Source organism: Panthera tigris, chromosome A1 (assembly GCF_018350195.1).
Source record: "Panthera tigris isolate Pti1 chromosome A1, P.tigris_Pti1_mat1.1, whole genome shotgun sequence".
Classification (NCBI taxonomy): Eukaryota; Metazoa; Chordata; class Mammalia; order Carnivora; family Felidae; genus Panthera; species Panthera tigris.
This window is the reverse complement of record NC_056660.1, coordinates 127,827,419-127,845,885: the sequence shown is the minus strand read 5'-3', so window position 1 is coordinate 127,845,885 and position 18,467 is coordinate 127,827,419. Positions and strand designations below refer to the sequence as shown.

General features: G+C 36.9%; 1 long non-coding RNA gene across 1 annotated transcript; it reads left to right on the top strand.

Annotated features, from left to right (window-relative positions):
- Positions 1-876: 876 nt before the first annotated feature.
- Positions 877-5,507, top strand: LOC122238785. The gene is made up of 3 exons (XR_006217961.1): positions 877-1,040; positions 3,919-3,989; positions 5,303-5,507. It is a non-coding gene; the product is annotated as an uncharacterized LOC122238785 (long non-coding RNA).
- The last annotated feature ends 12,960 nt before the right edge of the window (positions 5,508-18,467 follow it).

Genomic DNA, 18,467 nt, shown 5'->3' with positions numbered 1-18,467 from the left:
ATAAATCAATTTGGAGATAATTGCTATATTTACAATATTAAGTCTTCCAGTGGATGAACATAGTTTATCTTTCCATTTATTTAGAATAAATGAGAAAAAAAAATCTCTGCAAAGGTTTGCAAATCATTTGTTAGATGTGTTCCTAGGTATTTGATACTTTTAAAAAATATGTTAGTATCAAAAATTTCAAGTATACGCAAAAGTAAATAGTATCCATCCCTAACTTCACTAGTTATTATTTAACTGAAAAATACCTCTTGTTTGATCCTATTGTGAAGGGGGTTATTTTTAAAATTTCCACTTTCAGCTTCTTGCTTATATATAGTATAAAACTGATTTTTGTGTACTGATATTTGTATCCAAACTCCCTGCTAGGCTTTCCTGTTTTTTTTAATGTTTATTTATTTTTGAGAGAGAGAGGAAGGCATAGAGAGAGGGGGAGACACAAAATCTGAAGCAGGTTCCAGGCTCTGAGCTGTCAGCACAGAGCCTGATGTGAGGCTTGAACTCAAGAAACGTGAGATCACGATTTGAGCTGAAGTTGGACTCAACTGACTGAGCCACCCAGGTGCCCCTAGTCTTTCCTATTAATTCTACACATCTAGTGTGTTTTTTTAATTTCCTACATATTCACTACATAATAAGCAAACAATGACAGTTTTTGTTTTTCATTTCTGCAGTCTGTGGCATTTAAAATGTCCCCAGTGACCCCTGCCTGTTGGTATTTGTGTAATCTTTCCTTGAATGTTAAGTTGGGTGTAGTGACACATTTGTAACAAATAGAATATGACAAAAGTGATAGGATATCTCTTGAGATTAGAGTACATAAAGACCCAGTTTCCTTCTTGCTTGCCCTCCCTCTCTCTTTTCCAGGCCTGCCCTGAGGGGAAAGCCAGATGACCTGCGGGAGCTGCTCTTTGGAGAGGCCCCTCAGGCCAGGAACTCCTGTCTCTGCCTTCTAGTGAGCGAGGACGTGCGGCCTGCCAACAGCTGTGTGAGCAATCTTGGAAGTGGCTGTTCTGAAGCCTGCCAGCAGTCACGTGAGTGATCCTGCAAGCACACTCTCTCTTAAGCCTTGAGGTGAAGGCAGCCTTAGCTGACGCTTTGACTGAAGCCTGAGGTCCTGAGCCAGAGGACTCAGCTTCATTGTGCCTGGATTCCAGACCCACAGAAACTGTGAGATAATAAATATTTGGCTTTTCCAGTCACTTAATCTGGGGGTAATTTGTTATGAAGTGATAGATACGATACACCTTCCAATTCGTTTTCCCTCTTTTTCTCCCTCCCTCCCTCCGTCCCTCCTTTCTTCCTTCCCTCCTTCTTTTCTTAGAATGATTATAAACTGTCACTCTTTATCTTTAGCAATGTACTTGTTTGCAGTCTTTCCATATTATATTTTAGTTGTGTCCCTTATAACCATCATATAGATTATTTTTTAAGATGCCAACTTGACAATTTTTGTTTCTAGTCAAAATTTTGTAACAAATTATATTTAATAAAATTCTATATTTGGGTATAAACATTTATTGATGTTTTACGCCTCTTTGTCTCTACTTTCTTGACTTTTTTTGGATCTTACACCTAATTTCATGTTTTATTCTAATTTGAAACTCAATATTCTGTTTCTAATTTTCTTATTGGGTCCCTGGAAATTACATTTTACATACTAATTTATCAAAGTTTAATGTCAGTAAATACCTTTTACCCTCCACGGAGGCTGTTCAGGGACCTTAAAGCACTAACAACACCCTCCCAAATGAGGTATTATTCTTCTGATATATTTTAACTTTATAATTTTTAAACCTCATACTATATTGTTTTTATATATAGTATTTGTTTATTAGACTTACCCATGTTTTACCACATTTCTCCTTAGAGTACATTCTTCAGAACTTAGTATTTGCTGGTTTTTGTCTTTTTCATTTTGCCCTCATTCCTTTTTTAAATAAATAACTTTATTGAGATGTAATTCACATATCATGTAATTAACCCTTTTAAAGTATATAATTCAGTGGTTTTTAGTATTTTACGTTTTATGTTTTTCTTATATCAAAACTTGCCATTTTAATCATTTTTAAGCGTACAATTCTGTATAAAGAATGCCTTCATTCTTTACAAATATTTCTGCTGCTTATAGAATTCTAGGTTGAAGGTTTTTGTATCTCAGTACCTTGTAGTCATTCATTTGTTAGCTGGCTTCCATTGTTACTGATGAAAAGTCTGTTGACACTCTTTATAGATAGTGTGTCATGTTTTGGCAGCTGCTGTTTATGATTTTCTCTTTATCTTTGGTGGTCTGCTTTTTTCTCTTCAGTTTAGTCTACTATTAAATTCTTGTATTTGCTACTTTCGAATTTATATCCAATTTACAGCTCAGGAAACAAGACTCAGTAAGGTTGGGTAACTGCCCTAAGATCACCCATCTTGTGAACAGCATAGTAAGTGGTCACGACCAGCTGTGACTGCATTGTCCAGGCTCCTGACTCTGATGTCTTATTGTCTCCCATTGAGCATTGTTTCATGGTTTTTTTGAGCACCGTTTGATATTTGTGTATAAGCTCAGACGTTGTGTAAAGACGTTTTTTTGGCCTATGCTTTGTAAAACTTAAGAACTCAAATTTCTTTTTTATTGGCAATGTTTTCAGTGCCCTAACCTACCTTGCCAAATTCATTTCCACTCTTTTTCTGGTCACTTTCTATGAATATCTACTAAAGATTTTTCACTGAATTTCCTACATATCCCTATAAAAAAAAATTGCAACAGTGATGAAACTAGAGTGTTTTGTAGAAGCTCTCTGGTGCAGTCATGTATTGGCTTTGTAGGTATGCCTTTTAAGGTATTGTGATAGGCAGGATGAGTAGAAAATGTCATAGGGATTATCATTGATCTGAGAGACTGCGATCAGGAATTTATCAAACGAGTGTTCCATACAGAAAATTTGAGGGTTCTAAGGCACATCTCAAGATTGAGTATATCCCATGTAATGGAATTCAGCCATTCTTCATTCTCATTTCTCATACATCATTGTGTTCCTGCATCTACCTTCAGGGAAGTCATATTTGGGCTCTAGCAAATGCAGCAGATGTATCAGTCATGACTTAGCATTTGTGTCCTCCAGGAGCTCTGTTTGGATTCCCACAGCCAGAAGAGCGTTTCTATACATTTTTATAGGAAATGTAACTTAAAAAGAGCCAGTATTTGTGAACTGTTAATGTATAAGAATAGGAAACTGAATATTTCTATGTTTAGAAGAGCACAAAATCTTTTCGCATGATTGAGAAAGGAATCAATTAAAATGCCTCTTTACTATATGGGGTGGCTGAATCTTTAACATCTTTCCTTTTGCCTTGAAGAACAAAAATGGACATTAAACATTAAAGTCCTGGAGTAATTTACTAAAACCAATATTGTTACTAAATAAATATTTATTTACAAAATAATTATTATTTACTACAATCATTAGCAAGAGGCAATTCAACTGTATGTCTCTCCATCATTATAGCATTGGCCCAAATTTGAAGTGTTTACTTCAAAATGAAGCATTGGAAATTCTAATTTTGTGGCATTTGGAATCATTTTGCACTTGCATTTACTTGCCTAAGACAACATAACCTGCAAAAAAGTATACTACCTTGAATCATTACATGTTGGGTCTCCCAGGCGAACAAATTACTGTAAAACAAACTATGATTATTAGGACTTAAAGAAAATATTTGCTCCTGGGTATGCAAGTAATTTGTAAGTTGGGATCTGGTACAGCATTAATAAACAGAGAATTTGCTTCTTTTTATCAACTTGAAAATGCATTTGTTAGTTAATTTTGTAGAAGAAATATACTCCCTGGGATAACTGGAGTGTATATTCACTAATTTAAGAATATAATGAGTAACTTCTCGTGGATTTTTTGTGTGTTTTAGTGTCAGTATAACCTCAGTGTTTCAACTTTCCATTTGAGGAAATGAAATGGGAACAACAATGAGATAATAAGGTACTAGCCCATTAAAAAATGAAAGTTGTTGCTTGTTCAGTGTACGTTTGTGTTGCTCTGTAAGTTTCATAATTCAGTGAATCTAAGATTTAGTTAAAAAGCTATAGTTTTTGCAAATTCCATCTTGGAGAATTGTTAAGTGAATTGTTTGCCTCATTTGAGGACCTAGAATAAATTATATTTCCCATAAAACATACCTGTCTCAAAGCAAAAAATAATATATGTGTTTGGCTGGGTGTATTCATTATATAATATCTCTGTTGGGCCTCTTCTTTCAAAACCGAGAACAGATTCCAGATACTTTTCTAGAGCATATAACAGAAGGTGTTCTCCCCTTTTCCAGCCTCCACAAATTTTCCTTATAGCTGCCAGCCTCTCTCTCATAGTAATAACAAGGTAGTCTTCTTAAGCATTCTAGTAAAACAAAGAAAACACCAGAGGACTGAAGATTATTTTATTTTCATAAGAACTAGGAAACTATAATTGATATTTAAAATAGAAGTACTTTTAATCAGTGTAGGGTTATCTGACATGGGAATGAAGAGGTCTTTTGCTCACTGTTTGCAACTAAGAACTTGTGCCCTTTGGAAGACTCTTTGCAACAAACATTTCAGTGATAATTTACTAAAGTAGCAGAACAATTTCCTGTGAAAAACAGTTATGTTAGGATAAAATGCAATCTGTGATTTTAAGAGCCTTTGATTCCAGTTTATTTCTATTTATATATATATAATATATATATATAATATATATATAATATATATATATGTATTTATATTTTTAAAAAATCAGGTGTGTTTTAGACTCAGTTATTAAAAAAAGCAGTCATACCATGCGAACGATGTTTTGAAGATTAGAATCATGTGGCTGAAAGTTTCTTCACACGAGATCTTAAAACAGACCGTAATACGAGGCATAGAGGACAATAACAGCAGAAATGAGCCTTTTTGTCTACTGATTCTGCCTTTTTTTTTTTAATCAAACCTGGGATTTTGCCCATATGCAAGTTTGTCTTAAAGATTCAATCTTATTTAAAAAAAAAAAAAAGCTTTCTAATACTTAGAAAAAATTTAAGACTTTTCTAAATGGCATGTAGAGGGTGGTAAAATCTGATTGGATAATACTGCTTTCACTGTTTACCTCTTAATAATTACCTGAAGCAATAATTAACATTTGAAACATACACTGACATCATTTGTAAATTTCTTTGAACTTTTCTACTCATCCAAATGCCAAGTATGATTAACCACCATTATTGGTTAAAGACCATAAAGGCTTTGATTTCAGAAAGTTCCTCACTCTTCTCTTCACAGAGAATGGAATTCACTGATCTATTAAAAGCTGTTGGAGGTGTCTGGTTTAGGAAGACTCTTCACAAGTCCTGACCATCCAGGACTTGGGACAGATGGACCCAGTGGGAACAGTCTTGTGTTGGTAATGATTGCACCATAAAGGAAAAGCTAGGGATTTTATTTAAAAGTTATGTATATTTTATATAATTTGTAATCCATTAGTTGTGGAAAGAAGAAATTTAAAAACTGATAATCTTTATTGTAACATAAGTAACTATGGGTACTGTTTTGACTCCTATATCACCATATTTTTCTCCCAAACCTCACAGGGCTCTATTGCTTGCTAAACACTCTCCAAAAGTGGGCTATCTACATGGTGAGAATAAACAGTTATCTCAATGCAGCAGTGGATAATTTGGGTTAAATGTCAGATTACTAGATTTTAAAGTGAAAAAACTTATCTACAAAATTGAGTTTGAGAAGAAAAAAAAAACAACAGAGGTAGGATAATTTTGTGCAAGTCGCCTGTCTTTTCTACAACGTGGGAGTAACTGCCGGCTCTCTTTCCTTAGAATAAATCTTGGTTACCTCTTATTCCTCAGACTCATTTTTCATCTCTTTACCAAGCACCTTATAATAAGTGCAGAAGTAGAATCTGAGATAAAACGTGTTTGCAAACGATGCTTTTGGAGTTGACGACACCAACCTACTGCAAGGAGTCCAACAAGCGTAGCCCAGAAAACACCTTAGAGGTCACTGAGAAGATTAAGTGACTTTACCAGAGATATACAGGCGAGTGGAGAGAACACTGTGAGCAGTGGCAGTGGTACCAGGGCATAGCTTGGGGAGACTTTCATCTCCCGCACCTGAAAGAAACAGAACTAAGGAAATGGTATATTTGCTGTGCAAATGTCAACCTTAAGGCAAGACTCTTAGTCCCTTCTTTCCATCTGAATTGTTACCGAAAGGTCCTTCCCACTAGAATTTGTAGCACCAATCTTGGTTAGTGAGTCACACTAACTTGAGTGAATCACAGCCTCTCTGGGCTTTGGTTTCCTCAGTAAACCGAAGGGATTGGATTTCAGAGGTCACAAACTCCAATGTCTTCTGGGGACAGGAAGATAGTAGAGGTTGTGAGTAGTGGAAGGGCCAGTAGAAGATGGAACATTCAAGTCCTACGCCAAAGTATTTGAAACAAAAACAAAATGCCAAATGCCAGTGTTGGCCAAAAAAATAATATGGGCAGAGATGACAAAATTTGCATTAGGTGAGTTGTGAGGTCTCTTCTGGTTCTGGTGTTTCGTGATTTTTTTTAAACCTTTTCCCACACTTGGGCCCTTATTGCTTTATGCTTATTTTCCTATTTCTGTCTCTTGAGCTCTTCTGCTTTTGTTTTGAGTAAAACACATGTCAGCACACTCAGTTCTATATGAAAATAGAAGAAAGCCTGTCAGGGTAAGTTTAAAGTGAATGCTAATGCATCATGAATTGCCTTTTTCCAAAAGAAATTTTATCTTCATACTTAGGCCTGTTAGAATGTGCCTAACCTGGGGCATCTGGGTAGCTCAGTCAGTTAAGCATCTGACTTCACCTTAGGACGTGTTCTTGTGGTTTGTGAGTTCGAGCCCTGTGTCAGGCTCTGTGCTGACAGCTTGGAGCTTGGAGCCTGGAGCCAACTTTGGATTCTGCGTCTCCCTCTCTCTCTGCCCCTCCCTGCTCACACTCTGTATTTCTCTCCTTCAACAATAAGAAAAAATAAAAAAATAAAAACATTAAAAAAAAAAAAGAATGTGCCTAACTTAACTTGAACTGCTGTTTGTCTCTGTTTAGAGGATTAGGCTGGTTGGTTTAATCCCCAATAGCTACCAGAACATTTTTCTTCATCAGTGTCAATACTTGTGTTATATGTTTGCACCTGTCATCATAGTTGTTTATAAAATGTTCACAAATTTTCGGTACTCGTTGTGCCAACCGAAATTGCCAGAGCCAGCCTTCAGTCTCTGTGCATATGTTTATTTTCGCTAACAGGTGGCTTTTATGTTGTCATTACCTACATTGTCTTGTTGGTTAGACCAAAAAACAAACAAACAACAAAAAATAAAAACCAAACAAAAACAAAAAACCCAGTACTTTTCATTTCTGGAGCCCTTGGTGCAGTGATTTCACCTGTATTTTCTGACAAACTCTTTTCAAATCCCAGCGGGCAAACAGATGCAGATGAGGAGGCAGGTTCAGAGAAGTGCTCAGACACTAATGCAGAACTTCAGGTGTGCTCTTCTCTTTGATGATCCAATACTCTTGCATTTTACCACACTAATCCTGTTGCTGTCAGGTGAGGTTTGTGGGCTTGATCTAAGCAGATCTCCGAAAGAGGGCACTTCTGGGGGGGTTCCCTCTATCCTCCATGTGTGCCCCTTCATTTTGGGGTCCTTTTCTCTTCACCCCCACCCCCCATGTCAGCCATGCTCATGTATGTACTGAGCATTGGTGTTTATATGAGACGCCCTTTACGAGCTGACAGAAGGGCCCAGTGTCTGCATGGTGCTGCCCTCTCACTTCAGGGTCTCCACTATCATGCCGACTTTGCCCTCAGCATAACTAATCCAGGCTGCACTTCGTTTCTTCACAAAGACTATTAGCTATCCAAATAATTAGAGCTGTTGCAGTTATTCTTTGTTTTGTTTTGTTTTGGTTTTTAGACCCTTAATATGCAGACCCTCAGCAATGATGCAGGAAGAAAGGTCTAACTCTGAAGGCATGTAGCAGTGAGGAAAATGCACATGCCTCCACGTAACTGTAGGTGATGACTTGGAGCCACAGAGCCCCGTAGCGTGCAGGGACACGGAGAAGAGAAAGGCAATTTTTCCAGGCCAGTTGGAGGCATAGGGAAGATGTCCCTGAGAAGCTAATATTTAAGCTGAGCCCTGAAAAACGTGTCCACCAGGACAAAGGCAGGGCAAAAAGACATTTCCTAGGTGGGTCTGGTGCAAAATAAGGCGCTAGTGGCAGTCAGAAGTCATTTGTCATTCCATGTTGTCAGTATAATACTAGTATTTTAATAAAGAGTCTTAAATGACTTTATCTAAAGGAGTGGTTGATAAGGGGATCTCATGACCTGTGGTAGAGCAGGCAGGGAATTATCTTAAGTGAGGAGCTTTACCGCATCTCTCAAGTAACATCTCCAAGGTGACTTCCTCTTCTACTTTATTCCAGCCCAGTACATCCAGACACCGTGCTCTCTGGAATTTGCTTTGGAATCCTGCTTAGGTTGGGGCTACATCATGGTTTCTCTTTCCAAGTTTTCACAAGGCATGCCTGTGTTCATTTATACTGGTGTATTTACGAAGGTTGCAAAAAATCATTGGTATTGATGAACCTTCCTTGTGCTTTATTTAAAAGAGTGATCCTTTTATTTGCCCGTTTCTATTTTACCCTCAACAGCCTGATATATTCCATGCCTCTGGGTCTGTACTGTTCCGTTTCATAACATTTAATGAATGTTAGAACTGGCTCCACAAATGCATCGCCTTAATCTTGTTGCCTGCAGTGAGATGCTTTTAATATTTTCTCCACATGCGAACTCCGTGTTTTCCTTTAGCTTTTCTTTCATTTCCATGTAGTTAATTCCCTTCGACTGCAGGGAGTCTGGATATTTATAGATTTCTTCCTTTCACTCTCTCTTCAATAATATTCTTTTTACATTCAGTGAACACATCCATCACAATAAATGGTCCTTTCCCCATATGTATTGACTTGCATTTATATAAACCAGACTCCCTTTTCATATCATTATTAACATTCATGGCAATTTTCAGTAGCTTGGCCACATGGGTAATAGAGTGAGCACAGAGCTTCAAGTTGTCCTGTTAGATCAAATGACTCATGCCATAATGCCTAGTTTCAAATTTTATCATTAAGTCAAAACCAAAGTTATGTAGTTTTTTTTAATTGACTCAATATAAAATGAGAGTATTAAATAAGCATCTCTAAATTGTTCCTCATTTCATTAAAATGTTCTTGACTTGATAGTGCCTTTTTATGTGTGAAAAGATGCGAATATTCCCATTACCAGGGTTGAATATTTTCATAATCAAAAGCCCAATTTTATTTTTTTTATTTATTTTTTTTAATTTTTTTTTTTAATTTTTTTTTTTAAGAAGGATTTGTTTTTTTTTTTTTTTTTTTTTTTTTTTAATATATGAAATTTACTGTCAAATTGGTTTCCATACAACACCCAGTGCTCATCCCAAAAGGTGCCCTCCTCAATACCCATCACCCACCCTGCCCTCCCTCCCACCCCCCATCAACCCTCAGTTTGTTCTCAGTTTTTAACAGTCTCTAATGCTTTGGCTCTCTCCCACTCTAACCTCTTTTTTTTTTTTTTTCCTTCCCCTCCCCCATGGGTTTCTGTTATGTTTCTCAGGATCCACATAAGAGTGAAACCATATGGTATCTGTCTTTCTCTGTATGGCTTATTTCACTTAGCATCACACTCTCCAGTTCCATCCATGTTGCTACAAAAGGCCATATTTCATTTTTTCTCATTGCCACGTAGTACTCCATTGTGTATATAAACCACAATTTCTTTATCCATTCATCAGTTGATGGACATTTAGGCTCTTTCCATAATTTGGCTATTGTTGAGAGTGCCGCTATAAACATTGGGGTACAGGTGCCCCTATGCATCAGTACTCCTGTATCCCTTGGATAAATTCCTAGCAGAAAAGCCCAATTTTATAAACTTTTATAGCCCCTCGTAGATATAAGCAGGGCATTGAGTTAGAAGCAGTTAACATTGGTCGTACTTAGATGCTATGCCTTTCTGTAGTTCAGTTTTTTTTAATGGAGTATAGTATAGTATAGTTTGAAAACTCATTTGGATGCTTCATTTATATACTAATGTAAGGAAACTCTTTTCTCATCACTATGCATGTTATCAGTTTGTAGCTGGTAAGGAAGGATGTAATCAGCAGGACTTGTATTGCTGTTCTTTAGGCAAAAAGATGTATCTAGAGATCATCAAACGTCTTACAGCTTGTGCAGTTGTCTCAGAAGACATCTTTCAGAGGGACATCTGGGTGGCTCAGTTGATGGAATGTCTGTCTGACTTTGACTCTGGTCGTGATCTCATGGTTCGTGAGTTTGAACTCCACATCGAGGTGTGTGTGGCAGTGCAGAGCCTGCTTGGGATTCTCTCTCTCCCTCTCTTTCTGCACCTCCCCCATTCGTACTCTTTCTCTCTCTCTCTCTCTCAAAATAAATACACTTAAAAAAAGAAAGAAAGAAAGAGAGAGAGAGAAAGAAAGAAAGAAAGAGAAAGAAAGAAGAAAGGAAGGAAGGAAGGAAGAAAGAAAGGAAAGAAAAAGAAAGAAAGAGAAAGAAAGAAAGAAAGAAAGAGAAAGAAAGAAAGAAAGAAAGAAAGAAAGAAAGAAAGAAAGAAAGAAAAAGAAAAGAAAAGAAAGAAAACATCTTTCAGAGTAGCCCTGGGTGCTTTCGCAGACCTTGCAAACCTCCTGAACCAGCCATTCCGCGGGAAGACAGAGTCCCATGCTTTCCTATGACGATTTTGACGGCTCAGCAGCTTTTCCAGGAAGAAGTGGCATTTCCATGATTCTACTTTGTTATATTCCTTTTCATTTTTTAATTGCATTTTGGAAGACCTTAAATACCTGTTTCAAAACCCTGCATCCTTGTTACATTTTTCTGTAGTATTCTGTATGTTATAGAAATGGTGAAAATATTTTTGATTATTTTAGTTCTTCTTTCTTTTTTTTTTTTATTTTGGTAGCAATCTTTTTTTGTATCTCTAACGTAACTGAAAGTGATCAGTTAATTTTTGTTTTTAGGATTCATTCATCTCTGCTACCATATTTTATTCCACCTAAGACATTTTTTTCTCCACATTTTAGCATCTCTGAAACTAGGATGCATCTCTCAGTTGGTGGTGAGTCATTGTTTAATTGGCAGCATCTAAAAATTTTTTTAGTGGTGGAAAAATTAATGGTGTCTCAGATTTTATAAAATGTGGCATTTTATTTCTATCTCCTTTCTAAGCCACTTTATTAAGTTTTTATTGACCTACAAAAAGATGTACGTTTCTAATGTATACAGTTTTATGGGTTTGGAGATAAATATACATTCATGAAAATCAGCACCACATCTATGCCATAAACATCTTTCACCTCCAAAAGTTTTCTTCTACTTTCTTTATTTTGTGTGTGTGTAGTGTATAAGAACACGTAACGTAAGATCTACCCTCTTAGCAAGTATTTAAGTACATACTACAGTATTGTTACAGGCACTGTGCTGTTCAGTAGGCCTCTAGGGCTTATTCATCTTGCATGATCGAACTTTGTACCTTTTGACTAATACCTTCCTATTTCCCCTCTTCTCAGTCCCTGGTAACCATCCTTCTACTCCCTGGTTCTAGGAGTTTGGCTACTTTAGATTTCTCATATAATGGTATCACATCGTATTTGTCCTTCTGTGGTCTGCCTTATTTCATTTAGCATCGAGTTCCCCAGGTTTATCTCTGTTGTTACAAATGACAGGATTTCCTTCATTTCTTAAGGCTGAAAAATATTCCGTTGTATATATACACTACATCTTCTTCATGCATTCATTCATCTGTCAATGGACGTTTAGGTTGTTTCCATATTTTGGCTATTGTGAATAATTCTGTGGTGAATGTGGGGGTACAGATATCTCTTTGAAATCTTGATTTCAATTCTTTTTGATGTATTTTTATTTCCTAAGGACAAATAATGGGAAGCGGTTCATGGTCTCAGTGACTTTGTTTATGTATCAAGCTAACATTCCTGAGTGTTCTGTGAGCTTGCTTCTTTTCTGTCCTGTTATTTCTTATGCAAGTTTATCTTGCCCTTGTTCACTTATTTATTCATTATCTTCACTTAGTAGAAGTGTTTAACAGAGGGTAATTTTTTTTGAAATGTTCTATGTACTCTCCTGTCCTGAATTTCTGTGTATATGACTTTATTCCTGGTCAGGCCAAGGCATCTTTCTGTAGTGAGGGTAGGAGTGTGAGAAACTATGGGACTAGGAGTGGGATTAAGACTTTTATAATAAGAATGCAAAGATTCAGTGTTCAGCTTTTAACTATGATAGAATTTTGTTAAAGTTTTTATTTAGATTTTAGTTAGCATACACTGTAATATTAGTTTCAGGTGTACAATACAGTGATTCAACACTTCCATCACAAGTGCACTCCTTAATCCCCATCACCTATTTCCCCCAACCTCCCCCCACCTCCCTTCTAATGACCATCCGTTTGTTCTCTATAGTGAAGAGTCTGTTTCTTAGTTTGCCTCACTCTTTTTTCCCTTTGCTCCTTTGTTTTGTTTCTTAAATTCCACATAGGAGTGAAATCATATGGTACTTGTCTTTCTCTGAATGATGTATTTTGCTTAGAATTAGATTCTTTAGCTCCAACCACATCATTGCAAGTGGCAAGATATCATTCTTTTTTACGGCTGAGTAATATTCCATTGTGTGTGCTGTTTCCATAATTTGGCACTTACAGATAATGCTGCAATAAACATTGGGGTTCATATATCCCTTTGAATTTTGTATTCTGTGGGTAAATAGTAGTGCAATTGCTAGATCATAGGGTAGTTGTATTTTTTAAAATAGTGTGGGCAGCATGGAAAGTTTGACTTTGTCAAGAGAAGGAAGGAGTTTCTAAATTTCTTTTTTAAAAATTTTTTAAAATGTTTTATTTATTTTTGAGAGAGAGAGAATGAGAATGAGCAGGGAGGAGCAGAGAGAGAGGGAGACACAGAATCTGAAGCAGGCTTCAGGCTCTGAGCTATCTGCACAGAGCCAGACCTGGGGCTCAAACTTACTAACTGTGAGATCATGACCTGAGCTAAAGTCAGATGTTTAACTGACTGAGCCACCCAGGTCCACCTCTAACTTTTTCTTATATGGGCCCTAATGCCATTTCTGAGGTTAGAACCCTCCCAAAGGTCCTGCCTCATAATACAGTTGCATTGAGATTAAGGTTTCAGCATATGAATTTTACTGGGGGACATAAACACTAAGGCCATAGCATGAGTAATGTAGAAACCATATAAAATCTTAATTAAATTAATTTATCTCAATTTGAAAAAGAGGAGAAGCAAAGAGAGAATCAAATCCAGAACTAGTATAGGTCAATAAAGTCCTAAATGTTACCATTTATTAAGTACCAGATTGAATCAAGAGTTAAAAATAGTTGTATAATTAAAAAGTGGAACAACTATGTTGTGAAAAATCATGTATCATTTTGACAAGTTAAGTGGACTCACTTTATTAAATGTATGTATTTATGATTTAAATGAAAATGATTATAGTATTTGTTATATATTTTATAGTTTCTCATTTTAACTTTTAAATCAAATATTAATCTTGATTGCATCAGATAAGAAGTTATCCGATATGTTTAAATTTAGTTAATTTAAATCCTGAGTTTCTTACTGCCCAGCAGGATAGTCTAGTTAGGAAGATGAGACTAGCAACCATAAATAAACTGCTTTGATTTGCCTTCCCTTCTCTCCCTCCTCATGCCATCTCCATGTAGGGAGAATGAATTTTCCACTCCACAGCTATATACGATTCATCAGACAAAATAGCCACAATGTGGGCTTGTGTATATGTCTGTTGGCCATCTGTATATCATCTTTGGAGAAATGTCTTTTCAGGTCCTCTGCCCATTTTTAAACATTTATTTATTTATGTATGTATGTATTTATTTAGCAACAGAGTGTGAACAGGGTGGGGGAGGTGCAGAGAGAGAGAGAAAGAGAGAGGGAGAGAATTGCACCCAGGCTCCATGCTGCCAGATGCAGAGCCCTATGCAGGGCTTGAACACACAAACTGTGAGATCATGTCCTGAGCCAAAAACAAGAGTTGGATGCTTAGCTGACTGAGCCATCCAGTCACCTCTTCTCTGCCTATTTTTAAATCAGATTGTTTGTTTTTTTGGTGTTGAGTTCGGCTTGAAACTTGAAAGGGAGCTCCTTTTCTGTCTCTTATTGCTTTGGCTACTGCCTCTTGAAACAAATCACAGTTGTGATGGTTGAGCAAGTCTGTGAATATACTAAAAATCATTGAATTGCTCTTTTAAATGGGTGAATTGTATGGTATGTGAAACATATAAATAAAACTGGTACAAAAACAATCACTGGAGAAAATAAAAAACTTCGTGCCCAGTTCATGGAATAGATTTGAAAATAAAAATGCATGCCAGCATCCACTAAATGTTAGACAATTATACATGGATGGATATGAGTATCAAAAGTGCACGGCAACTTAAAATAAGATAATCCAAACATTTGCTTCTGTTTAAGGTCATAAAAATGCTATTCCAAATAGTGGTTTTATTTATGTAGGTGTACTGTCAGGAGAAAGTTATTTTGTTTTTATTATCATAGTGTAGAAGATATAATATTGGGCAGACCAAAACTGAATTGTAGTTTCTAGGTTTAAAGTAATTAAATTATGGATCTGGAAGCCTGTCTTTTTCTTATTAAAATAAAGAATTTCGGGGTGCCTGGGTGGCTCGCTCGGTTGAGCGACCGACTTTGGCTCAGGTCACGATCTCATGGTTTGTGAGTTCAAGCCCTTCGTTGGGCTCTGTGCTGACAGCTCAGAGCCTGGAACCTGCTTCTGATTCTGTCTCCCTCTCTCTCTGCCCCTCCCCCACTCATGCTCTGTTCTCTCTCTGTCTCAGAAATAAACATTAAAAAAATTTTTTTAAATAAATAAATAAATAAAGAATTTCTAGGCTCTTCATGAGGTCCCATTATGCCTGGGCTCATATAAAATGCATACCAGATAGGTAGTAGTAAGACTGATTTTAATTTACAAAAATAGAAATAAACATTGGCATTAATTTCATCCTTTTAAAGAGTGAGCTCTTAATGTTAAAATGCACTCATTTTAACAATGTTTCCATTGTTCAAGACATTTTTGGCACCATTTTCTTTAACTTCATAATAATCATGTCTCATTCATGTGTCTGTGAGTGTGTATGTCCATATATAGTATTCCTAGTATTCATTAGTATCATCACTTCTTTCCAAATGCCTTTTGGCTGTTTCAAAACTCAAATCTACCCTTAAAGGCAAAAAATTTTGCCAGTATTGAGAATATTCCAAATTATGTGCTAAATGGGGCTCACAGAAGTAGTTGGAAGATTAATATAGAAGAACTAGGCTCAGGAATTTGGCAGGGACCTTGGCCATGGAGGACACAACAGAGGTCATGTCACAGAGCAGTGTGGTTTAGAATGTCCATAATAGTATGGCCACCATTAGACTTTTACCCCTACTGGTACCAATTGGCCATGGAGTCTTTTCTCAATTCCGTTGAATGCATTAGTCCAGCTAGGGGTGTTGGTGCAAGCTGAGTGTGTGTGTGCTCTGCACCAGACACCAGTTGGTGGGGATGTGTGAATCCTTTGGGAAGAGAATACTGTTTCCCCCTTTAACATGTTCACAGCCAAATTCACACAATGAAAGATTTCCCCACCAATGTCCCTTACAAATGTGTTTATGTTAAATATTGTTTATACCACAGATACATCTTTGGATTATTTTATCAGTTAAAATGAGCATGTATTAGTTTTGCAATTAAAAAAGTGGAATACAAAATAGTTACTAAAAAGAGATGTTTTTCTTTCAGGGTCTAGGTACAGAGTTAGAACCTGGGCTGTGATGTTGGGCTGTTACCTCCCTAGCTCACTGTTCCACAGGCTCTCTGAAGGAAGGAGAGAGGCTTGACCTTTAGAAAATTCCACTGAGTGCTGCAGTTACTTACAGGCAGTGTGCGTGGTGGGAGAAATCAGGCAGAGAAAGAAATAGTAGTAAAATGTGCACACTTCCCTTTCCCCGCTAATCATCAGTGAGCTCCACTCAGAACTTCAGTTTAATCTATCGTCTGATTTGGAAAGGACAAAGTATATTAAAAAAATAAATAAATAAAAACAGGACAACAAGAATACCATGCTGGAAAGGCAAGTGTTTTGCTTTTCTTTGTTAAGAGGCCCATGTTTCTAAACCCCCCAGGGACCCCTCGTGGCTGTTGTGACCATTGTTAGTTGGAGAAATGTGAGCTTAGGGAAACTCAGAGGAAACATTTTTCTTCATTTTCTTCTCAAAATAGAGGCAGGAATAAGGCAGAGGAAAATATAAAGGAGTAAATATAGCCATTGTCGCCTTAGGATAATTGGTGATAAAGTGCTGGTGGATCTTATTTTCATTCAATCAAGCCATTTACTAATTGGCTGTCCTTGGAATGGTGGTTTTCTCAGCTTTCTCCTTTGCTTCTATTTTCCTATGAATGTCCTTTTTTAGGGGTAGGACAGCTCTACTCTGGCGAATGATCAACTATTCATGCAAGTATATCTTGTTATAAGCTCATTAAATTTCTTGTCATTTCTTCTAGTATGCAGGGAAGTGCTATTTACAGCACATTTTTGCAAGGTAGAACCCATCTTATGTGAGATGCTGTGGAAGCTTCTGCTTTGATAATTAGGCTCCTGCTTTAGTCAGAGCCATTAAGAGCTCTGTATAAACTGCCCACACCTATGGATGGGCAGTGCCCTGTGCGTTTCCTTTAGCTTCAGGTGGAGATGCCATTTTGAGATGCTTCTGGAAGTCTTTCTCAATTTACCTTAGAGCAGGGGTTCTCAAACTTCAGTGTGGATTAGAATCACCTGGAGGGCTTGTTAGAGCCCAGATTGTTAAGGTTGGTTCTGTAGCTAAGGTTGGTTCTGTAGATGCGGCCTGATAATTTGCATGTCTAACAAGTCCCAGGTGATAGAGATGGTGTTGTCGCGAGACCACACCCCGAGACCCACGAGAGTTTATGCTCCAATGGGCTTGTAAACCCCCTAAATAAAAAGGAGAAACCAGGGCAGTGAGTCATAGAATTAATTTTTGCTACATATGCCAGAGTTCGGAGTGTTCTGTGAGGACTTGGGGGAACATTTCAGGTAAGCACATACAATTCCTTTCACCTAGGCATTTAACAGTGAAATGGCCTTTCAGTTTTCTAAATTTATTGATCCCATAATGTTATTTAATGAATTTCTTCTTTTTTGCATTAAAACAGTAACCTAATTGTTTTCTGTTCAGTATAAGAAATATATTATTTCACATAAGCTACAATTGACTTTTTAAGGGCTCTTACCCTATAAAACACTTGAGAGCTACTTTAACATAGAAGAGGTGTGGGCTTCAAAAAATTCTCTGCAAATGTGTTGCAATAACAGTGATTTCACTGTCGAAATCCACTTGTAAAAGCAGACTTGACTTACTGTGTTGGTCCTATCTTGTACAAATGGTCAGAGTTGCTTTTTAAAAAATGATGTACTTCATGATTACCTGAACCCCATGGAGATTATGAGCAGACCAAGGCCCAGGAGCGTGGTTGTGGGCTCGTTTTCACCTAGGTTTTTTAAGTGAATTATTTATCAGTAACATGTTTTAGGCTTTTTTGCCTCTGTATTGTATATTTGTTTTCTATGTCCTATCTTTATTGTCTTCACTTGGGTTTCTTGTGTTAATTTGCTCTTGATTCAGTTGTGTGAGATAAACACTTAGCCTGCAGCCAGATTTCATCTTTTCTAATAAATGCCTATAAGGCTATAAATTTTCCTGTAAGCACGGCTTTAGTAGCTTCGGTTGAGTTTTAATAGGTATTATTTTTATTGTAAGTCAGTTTGAAATGTCTTCTAATTTCTATTGTGATTTGAGTCTGTGAGTTCTGTAGAAGTATATATCTTAACTTGTGAACCTATGGGAGTTATTTAACATTCTTTGCCTATATAATGGAGTTGTGAGGAGGATTAAGTGAGCTAATATCACTAGAATGCCCTGCACCATGTCTGGCAAAAGTCCATTCACAGTGAATGGTGGCTACTGTTCCCCACCGCTTCACACCCCCTGCTGTGCTTCAGCAGTCCAAGGAAGAAACTTACATAGCTTTCCTTCTTATACAATAGTTTGGGTTGGAAAAGTCCCTATTTTCTATCCATAACATATATGAAGCACCCACAGTATTTGTACTTGACAAATTTATCCTGTGGAAAATTTCTGACTGATGGATCTACCTAGTTTTCAGAGCTGACTCTCCTGATTTTATTGCATAGTAATGAGTATGAGAAAGTCTGATTCTAGTCTTT